At 41.3% G+C, this 9,873-nt stretch overlaps 1 long non-coding RNA gene across 1 annotated transcript in view; it reads left to right on the top strand.

Moving 5' to 3' along the window:
* The window catches only part of LOC133107818 (uncharacterized), a 30,823-nt gene extending 27,440 nt beyond the window's left edge, over positions 1-3,383 (top strand). The window contains exon 4 of the long non-coding RNA XR_009704627.1: positions 3,045-3,383. This is a non-coding gene — a long non-coding RNA (uncharacterized LOC133107818). The remainder of the gene's footprint in view (positions 1-3,044) is intronic.
* Positions 3,384-9,873: the final 6,490 nt, after the last annotated feature.

The following is a 9,873-nucleotide window of genomic DNA, read 5'->3' on the forward strand; positions in this document are numbered from 1 at the left end:
CCTAAAGAGGAAGGCACTGACAGCTGAAAAAAAGAATGTTGAATGTCTGTTTGGCTCTAGATGAATGTACCTGCTGTACCCTTACTGTAATGCATTAATCATATTAATGTCAATTCATTGTAAATGCATAAGGATATGCAGTCCCCTCCGAAGTATTGGAACAGCAAGGTCAATTCCTTTGCTTTTGCTACACACAATTGTGTTTGAGTTAAAAAACTGCTGCCGCACTGAGCAACGGACTTCAAATAGGTCGACCAAGGAAAACAACTGCAGTTGATTCAAAGAGAATATTTGATTGAATCCTCAGCAGTCTGCCCAGTAGTACATGTTGTTTTAAGTAGACCACCATAGTTACAGTACCCGTAGCAGACACTATTGTGTATTGAAAGCCTTGTCAGTGCATAAGTCAAGATAGTGGTGTCGGTGCTTGTGTAAATTTCCTGTCTTTTCCGGCTTTTGTCAATCATTATCTCTTCTTTAAAACAGTTTTTGGGTTGAATTTCTTGTCTTTTTCGGCTTTTAATAAATACTGTATATATGCAGTGCAGTCCCCACTGTTTTTGGACAGTGGTACAGTTTCTGTACTTTGGGCTCTGCGCTCCAGCTTGTAGGGTTTGAAATGCCTTAGAACGGGCTGACATTCTTACATGGCTGACGTCGTTTCCACTTGCCTGGCAGTGAAACCACCACAGGTCCGTCCATTTCATCAAAGTTTTCCATCTTATTTAATGTTAATTTGGCATGAAATAATCACACACCTCAGTATGAAGAATCAGTGAATCTTGAAACACTTGTAAGTACAGTGTTTTAATGATCAAGTCAATGGATACATTTTTAGGTGAAGTAGCTGAATTTAAATTAGCTTGTTAAATTTGCAACCTTAGGTGGGGGTTCGTAGCCTAGCGGGCTACTTTAGGCTAACACGATAGCAAGGTATGGGTCAGTTGTGTTCCAGCGTTACTTATTTTGAAACATACCGATAATTTATGCAAGCCCATTATATTGAATGAGATGTATTGCCTCTGTCACAGATTGCCCTGAGAGTTAGCGGTCCTGGGATCTTCACAGGAGTGTGGTCACAAAAGTTTTTGTGATTTACAATATGTTATTTGAGTGATTTTTATCTGCATTATTTTATTAAGGATTTTGGCTCGGTCTCAAAGAGGCAGATTACGTGGGCTCTGAGGTTTATATTTAACAACTTCATCTAATACTTATGCAAAAGCATACATCATGTTATGTGGGAAATGATTTTACTAACATCTTACAAATATAGCAGTTTCCTAAAATATGCATACTTTGAAATTTTTTTTTTTTTTTTTACTGGAATCAGTATGGAACACAAACCAAAAGCTTGAGGATGATATGAAAAGCATATGGTTTTTGCGATTGGATATGTCAGTCACACATTGTGGTAGAGCTATACGTGCAAGTGACTGCTTGACTGGCATGAATGAGCTACTTCTGAAAGTGACAAGATTGCAGTAACTTAGCTAACTATGACTGCTACCTATGACTAAATACAATTTTTTTAAATTAAACAGTTGACCATGGGTTTTCTGAGCTCATTGCTATCACAACAATAACAAAGTGAGAGCATTGGATAGTGCTAGAAGATAGCGAGGCCTCCGTTATTTCAACAACTGGGGAGCGGCGATTAAGTGACTAATGTACAATCACTGGCCACTTTATTAGGAATACATGTACACCTACTTATTCATGCAATTATCAAATCAGTGTGGCAGCAGTGCAATACATACAATCAAGCAGATAACAGGTCAGGAGCTTCAGTTAAAGTTCACATCAACCATAAGAATGGAAAGAAAATGTCATTTAAGTGACTTTGATTGTGGAATGATTGTTGGTGCCCGACAGGATGGGTTGAGTATCTCAGAAACTGCTGATGTCCTGGGATTTTCATGCACAACAGTCTCTAGATTTTGCAGAAAATGGTGTGAAAACCAAAATCATCCAGTGAGCAGCAGTTCTGCAGGCAGAAACGGCTAGTTAATGAGAGAGGTCTGAGGAGAATGGCCAGACTGGTCAAAGCTGACAGGAAGGTGACAGTAACGCAAATAAGCACACATTACAACAGTGGCATGCAAAAGATCATCTCTAAGAGGATAAGCGACAGAGTAGAATTCTAAAAAATTTAGATTTTCGAACACAGCCCAGCTTTTACTGTCCATCAATTCAACATACAGTATTTAATTGTCGCAATTCTCCCCTGCATAACAAAAAAAGGAAAAAGATCCTACATTCAGATATAAGAGAATTATATGAAGAGAAACATAATGAAATCATTATAGTTTTACCATTGAATTTGATTGTTAAGGCTAATCACAGATTTTCAGTAGTTTAACCTTAACGTAGCCTACATTGTTATTTTAACAATATTGCCAAATGTTGGGAGAAGTGCGACAATGTAGACCTATGAAGATTCTAGAATGCACTGTATTTATTTAATTGATAAACAGTTTTTATGTGATTTCTTCTGCTTTTTTCAGTTCTCTGATTATTTTGGTGAGCCAATATATTAGCCACCAACAGCTATATCATGGATAAATCCATTCCCAGAATCTTACTTGCAAGTAGCAAGTGATCATCTGGCATTCATGCTTTTCCCACCCACACAGGGGACAGTCACCTGTACTCTTTCAGTCTCAAGATGGCCCATGGATGTGAGCGGCCTATACACCTGCTCCCTTTTAAATACTAGTGCACATGCATCTACCCTCAACCCTGTCGCACACTAAAAATACTTTTCTTAATATGCATGTGTGTTTTTTGCTGATTCCTGATATCAGTTTAACTCTCATATTTTTCATATGTCATTAAGCTCTGCCCTTCCATGAACAGCCTTCTGCTACAGCCAAATATTTCACATTTTGACTCATCAGTCCAGAGAATCTAATGCCATTTTTCTGCACCCCAGTTCCTGTGTTTTCATGCATAGTTGAGTCGCTTGTTTCCACATTGGAGGTATGGCTTTTTGGCCACAATTCTTCCATGAAGACCACTTCTGACCAGACTTCTCCTCACAGTAGATGGGTGTACCTGGGTCCCACTGGTTTCTGCCAATTCTGAGCTGATGGCACTGTTGGACATCTTCCGATTATGAAGGGAAGTAAGCATGATGTGTCTGTCATCTGCTGCACTAAGTTTCCTTGGCCGACCACTGCTTCTACGGTCCTCAACGTTGCCCGTTTCTTTGTGCTTCTTCAACAGAGCTTGGACAGCACATCTGGAAACTCCCGTCTGCCTTGAAATTTCTGCCTAGGAGAGACCTTGCTGATGCAGTATAACTACCTTGTGTCTTGTTGCTGTGCTCAGTCTTGCCATGGTGTATGACTTCTGACATTAAACTGTCTTCAGCAACCTCACCTTGGAAGCAGTGTTTGGCTGTTCCTCACCCTGTTTAACCCTCCTACACAGCTGTTTCTGTTTCAGTTAATGATTGGCTTCAACCTACATATACATCCACATACATAAATATATATATACGAATTTATATATAGCCATAAATGTACAAAATCCTTTTGTTGTAATTCTTAGTTTACAGTGTACCTCTGAACGACTAACATGTAAAACGGGTCATATTTTACATTTCCTGGTTCACCCACCACCTGCCCATATGTGTACAAAATTGGAGAAATATATGTAAAACTACTGAGGTTCTACAAGGTAAAAGAAAAGTCTAATAAATAAGTAATAATGTGCTCACTGAGGGTATGTATCAATAAATGCTGCAATACATAATACATAATAGCTACAGTTTAGCAATGCAATGTTGCAATTCAAAAATATGCAACATTGCCCTTAGCACAATAACAATTTTTGACTACTGGAAGTAAAAATTTACTTCACAAAATAAAGTGAATACTTACATGTCAACTGTCACATCTTCCCCTTGAGCAACCTAATTTTGGATAATAATGATATTAAGTGGCCAGTAAGGCCTGTTATACAATTTCAGCTTAGAATGTGCTCTATTGGATGATATAAGTGTCAGTCAAAAATCGTACTTTCTTTAGAGGAGATTCCATTACGTAAGTTTGAACACCATCCTTCTGTTTGCTTGGGCCAATGCACTGTGGGATACCCATGCCAGAATAGTGTCCAGTGTTTGCACATCCATGGAATCTTGCAGAGCTTTTATATATTAGCTTCATTATCAACAGTAAGGTTATGATGTTATTTCATATTTTATGACAGCTCTTGATTGCAGAAGAATAATAATTCAAATAAAGTTCTTTCCTATGGAGTGAGCAGGCATGTTGACAGTTTTATTGAACTGTATTCAAGATTTTAAGTACATTTTCTTGTTGCTGTGATAGTATTAAAAAAGATTGTGGTAAAAGAAAAATGATAATGAATTAGCAAATATGTTTAAATGCCCACTGTCTTGCACATGGTTAGCTGGTTTGTAGTTAATAGTGTAGGGACATGTGATACTGTGAGCCATAGGAGGCACATAAAAATAATGACTTATATGCAGTTTTGATACCGTAGCAGACCACTAGGGAGCATATAAAAAATGGGATGATGACAAAGACTGGGGTTGTTTCCGGTCAGAGACAATGCAGTTTCAGTAGAAGACAGTGATACAGCTCATCAGCACTCTCTCTGTAGAGGGTAGTCACGATGTGTGGGGGAACACTTGCCTTCCTCAGTCTCTGCAGGAAGTGGAGATGCTGCTGGGCCTTCTTTGCAAGATGAGGTGTTGGTGGTCTAGGGCGAGCGATGTGCACCGCCAGGAACTTGGTGCTGTTGACTCTCTCTACAGCACAGCCATCAATGGTCAGAAGGGGGTGGCGGGTGCAAGCTGTTACGACCGGTACCAGGAAGGAACCAGATGCAAACCACAGGGATGAGCCAAAATCGTAGTCTTTATTTCAGTTCGTAGCCAGGTATCAGAGGTTCAGACAGTGCCAAAACGAAATGCCGAATGGTCAAAAACACAAGCAGAAGTCGTAGCCAAAAATCTGATTAGCAAAAGTACAAAAGGAGCAGGCAGGAAAATAATCACTGGACATAGCAAGTCAAAACCAACAAAACAAGAAAGGCAAACAAAACAGAAGGGCAAGGCAACTCGTAATCAGACAGACAAGTGTCTCAAGAATTTCACTATAAATTGGCATACTTGGAACTCGGCACAGAATGAGGATCAATAATCTGACAGGGAATGCGTACTCAGACTGGGATATATATACACAGAGAAATGAACATTCTATTCAGGAGCTGGTTTGAGTGGGCGGAACTAAACATTTAACATAGGGGAACTACACGAGGGAATCAGGTAACATAACTAGGGGTAAACGCAAGACCAGACATAGAGTAAAACGAAACTGCATACACACAACATGACCTGGGGTTAGCAGGCGGACTGTGAGGATAGATTTGTAAGAACAGGATAGGGTAACGAGGTAACGAGCAAGAGAGCTCCGGAATAGCAGCAAGGCACAGCAATACTGAAAGAGGCGGAGTTACAGGAAAGCTCAGAATTGGGAATCGTTAATATTGTTATTTTACATGTAAAAATAAATAATCCAAAAATCCAAAAAGTGTGGTTAATACTAGTAAATATATACAACATGAATGTATTAGCTAAACTCAAAAGACAAACAGTGTTAGTGTTAATTAGTACCGATTAGTAATTATCTACACGCAGACTGCAGCTGGAAATCAGAAAGTGAGATGAGAAGGAAGTGTTAAACCAGAGTCACGGAAATAGCTGAAGTCGTGTTACTCACAGGACAAGGAGTGTTCGGGTAAAAATGGAAGCATGCAATGACACAGACTGGGATCAGACAGTGAACCTATGAATGTAATGAAATCAGACACGAACAGAAGTGATGTAAATATGGAAAATAACAAAATACATAAATAACCAAGCAATATAACCAGACAGACAGAATCAAGGAACATAACACAAACTCTCCTGAAGTCATTAACAGTCTCCTTGGTTTTTCCCACAGAGATTGCTATTGTTGCACCACAATGCCAGTTGGTCCACCTCTTCACTCTTGAGTGTTTCATCATTATTTCAAATGAGGCCCACCACAGCCCTAACTTAGCTAGACTAACTTAGACTCGCTGTCTTCTGAACAAAACACAGGTGGCCGCTTCCACGAGAAGTTAACTTAAGTTCAATGGTAGTTTTCGGAATTTTGCAATGTGGTTTATGGTTATGGTTGCTTATTGCCGATCCCAGACACAAAAACACTTGGATTCATGTGAATTGTTTAGAAGACCGTGTCAGCTCATGGTATTCTGAACACCTATTCACAATGTTCCGAACAGCACCTGCAGCACAACTACTACAGGTTTGCACTCTCTTATCCATGAAATGTTTATCTGGTTAATGTTGCCATTAATTAAAAACTGATATTGTCTACACTGCTGAAAATTTACACACTGTAACACCAAGTCAGTTACATTTCAGGGATATCAATCTGTCCATTTAGGAAGCACAAGTGATTGCGAATCAATTTCACCTGCTTTGGTGCAAATGAAATTGACAACAAGTGCAATGGAGATGCAAAAGAAAGACAACCCCCAAAAAGGTAATGGTTTCACTTGTGGTAGCCACAGACAATTGCTCTCTCCTTGTCCTTCCTGACTGATTCTTCTCTAGTTTTATGTTCTGCTAGTGTCCTTGTCACTATTGGCAGCATGAGGCAGTACCTGCAGCCCAATCAGGCTGCACAGGTGGTCCAGCTCCTTCAGGATGGCACATCCATACGTGCGGTTGCAAGAAGGTTTGAGAAGGTCATTTCATCAATGACATAGACAAAGGCATTTCCCTGTTTGAATAAGTTCTTAGGTTGGTCCCAACTCCAATGACAAAAATGCGATACTTTAGAAATGTGAATGTAGCATGCAATTTAATAATCTTTGTGATGGGTTGTTATGGGTGTAGAAACCAGAAAGCTGTGATCGTAGTGCTGAATTTAAAGCACTTTGAGCTATGTTTTATGTATGAAAGGTGCTATATAAAGGTGTTATTTACTTTTGTTTTCACTTTGTTCTATTTTTTTACCCAAACAAGGTTCACATTAGCCGGAGAACTGTTGTTTATGCAGAAACACTATTTAATTTGGGCAAGAGTTTTCGCTGGGTTTTTACCTGTGATGGTACTGCCCTTATTACTGCAGCAACGTTGTCTACTCTCCGTGCTCGCCTCAGTTTAGTAGCTCTGTCACTATAAGAAGAGCTAGAGGCAAAAGTTTTCTTTGGTATAGGTTTGTTAAATAAATTCATTTTTTTTCCTAAAGATTCTACACACAACAACCCATAATGACAACATGAAAGAAGTTTTTTTGAAATTTTATTAAAATTTATTAAATTTAAAAACTAAGAAATCACATGTACGTAAGTATTCACAGCCTTTGCCATGAAGCTCAGAATTGAGCTCAGGTGCATCCTGTTTTCACTGATCAACTTGAACCTTGAAATGTTTCTACAGCTTAATTGGAGTCCACCTGTGGTAAATTCAGTTGATTGGACATGATTTGGAAAGGCACACACCTGGCACACACCTGTCTATATAAGTCCCACAGTTGACAGTGCATGTCGGAGCACAAACCAAGCATGAAGTCAAAGGAATTGTCTGTAGACCGCCGAGACAGGATTGTCTCGAGGCACAAATCTGGGGAAGGGTACAGAAAAATTTCTGCTGCTTTGAAGGTCCCAATGAGCACAGTGGCCTCCATCATCTGTAAATGGAAGAAGTTCAGAACCACCAGGACTCTTCCTAGAGCTGGTCACCCGTCTAAACTGAGCAATCGGGGGAGAAGGGCCTTAGTCAGGGAGGTGACCAAGAACCCGATGGTCACTCTGTCAGAGCCCCAGCGTTCCTCTGTGGAGAGAGGAGAACCTTCCAGAGGGACAACCATCTCTGCAGCAATCCACCAATCAGGCCTGTATGGTAGAGTGGCCAGACGGAAGCCACTCCTTAGTAAAAGGCACATGGCAGCCCGCCTGGAGTTTGCCAAAGGGCACGTGAATTCTCTGGTCTGATGAGACAAAGATTGAACTCTTTGGCGTGAATGCCAGGTGTCATGTTTGGAGGAAACCAGGCACCGCTCATCACCTGGCCAATACCATCCCTACAGTGAAGCATGGTTGCAGCATCATGCTGTGGGGATGTTTTTCAGCGGCAGGAACTGGGAGACTAGTCAGGATTGAGGGAAAGATGAATGCAGCAATGTACAGAGACATCCTGGATGAAAACCTGCTCCAGAGCGCTCTTGACCTCAGACTGGGGCAACGGTTCATCTTTCAGCAGGACAACGACCCTAAGCACGCAGCCAAGATATCTTAGATTTCTTAGTTTTTTATTTTTAATAAATTTGCAAAAATTTCAAAAACTTCTTTCATGTTGTCATTATGGGGTGTTGTGTGTAGAATTTAGAGGAAAAAAATTAATTTATTCAATTTTGGAATAAGGCTGTAACATAGCAAAATGTGGGAAAAGTGAAGCGCTGTGAATTATTTCCGGATGCACTGTATATAGTGCCTTTATCCAAAGCGCTGTACAATTGATGCTTCTCATTCACCCATTCACATACCAACGGCGATTGGCTGCAATGCAAGGCACCAACCAGCTCGTCAGGAGCATTTGAGGGTTAGGTGTCATGCACAGGGACACTTTGACACACCCAGGGTGGGACTGAACCGGCAACCCTCCAACTGCCAAACGACTGCTCTTATCGCTTGAGCCAATGTTGCCCTGTCTGAACACCTTATTGTACCCTGTGCTGTGATTAGGACTGGGTGTCCCTCTGATCATCCTACTGTACACGGTGCTGTGTGTAGCACTGCAGCCACTCCATACACAGTGCTAACCTGTGCACAGTGTGTGAGGCTGCATGTCATTCAGTATATCCTACTTAACACAGTGCTGTGTGTTGGACTGTCAGCCACATAGCACTGCACTGTGTGTAGCATTGTATACCATACTGTAAGCTAGGCATGAATGCCCCACAGCTTGTGGACTTAGATTTGGGGGTTGTATCTACTCCCTTCTCACCTCATTGTGATAGCTGTCTCACTGCTAGTAGGGTGAGAGGCGGAGTTTGCTGGGGTTACTTCTTTCGGCATTATCTGCCATGTCACCAAGCTTGGTAGAGGTTAGCCGGAGGTCTGGTTTCTGCTCTGGGATGGCTGCCGTTGAGTTAGGCAGTCGCACCATCTACCTGTTGTTCCTCGCCTCAGATGTGCACTCCTGAGATGAATAGAGAAGAACGAGGCGGAGGGTTGCTGGGTTGGATGGTCTTGGTCATGTGTTGGAAGCTCCCCGCTTTTTTTCTGTTTTTTTATTCTCACCTCCTTTATTGGGGTAGCTTTATTTGGGCAGTTTGCCAGGGAAACTTTTCCTTATTTAGTTGCACTTTGTTAACTAGTGGTTACCTCACAGTCTGTGGGTAACTTTAATATCCCCTTCACGGTCGCACCCGGTCCTTGGACCACACTCTCTCACTGTTCACAAAAGCTGACCTTCACGGTCACGCCTGGACCTCTGAACCCACTCTCTCACATTTTGTTGCTATAAACGGAAAAACAATGTTTTTTTTGTTAACGGTACCTGAGGGAGAAGTGTGCGTTAATCCAGCCAGGCTTCTGCTTCTTTCACGGCATGGAACAAATGGTCGACACAGGTAGAAATATAAGTTTTGTTTTGCAAATTATCCAATGCAGACATTCATTCATTCATTCATTATCCTAACCCGCCTATCCTGAACAGGGTCGCAGGGGGGCTGGAGCCTATCCCAGCATACATTGGACGAAAGGCAGGAATACACCCTGGACAGGTCGCCAGTCCATCACAGGGCACATACAGCATTCACTCACACACTCATACCTATGGGC

The sequence above is a fragment of the Conger conger genome, chromosome 1 (assembly GCF_963514075.1).
Source record: "Conger conger chromosome 1, fConCon1.1, whole genome shotgun sequence".
NCBI classification, from domain to species: domain Eukaryota; kingdom Metazoa; phylum Chordata; class Actinopteri; order Anguilliformes; family Congridae; genus Conger; species Conger conger.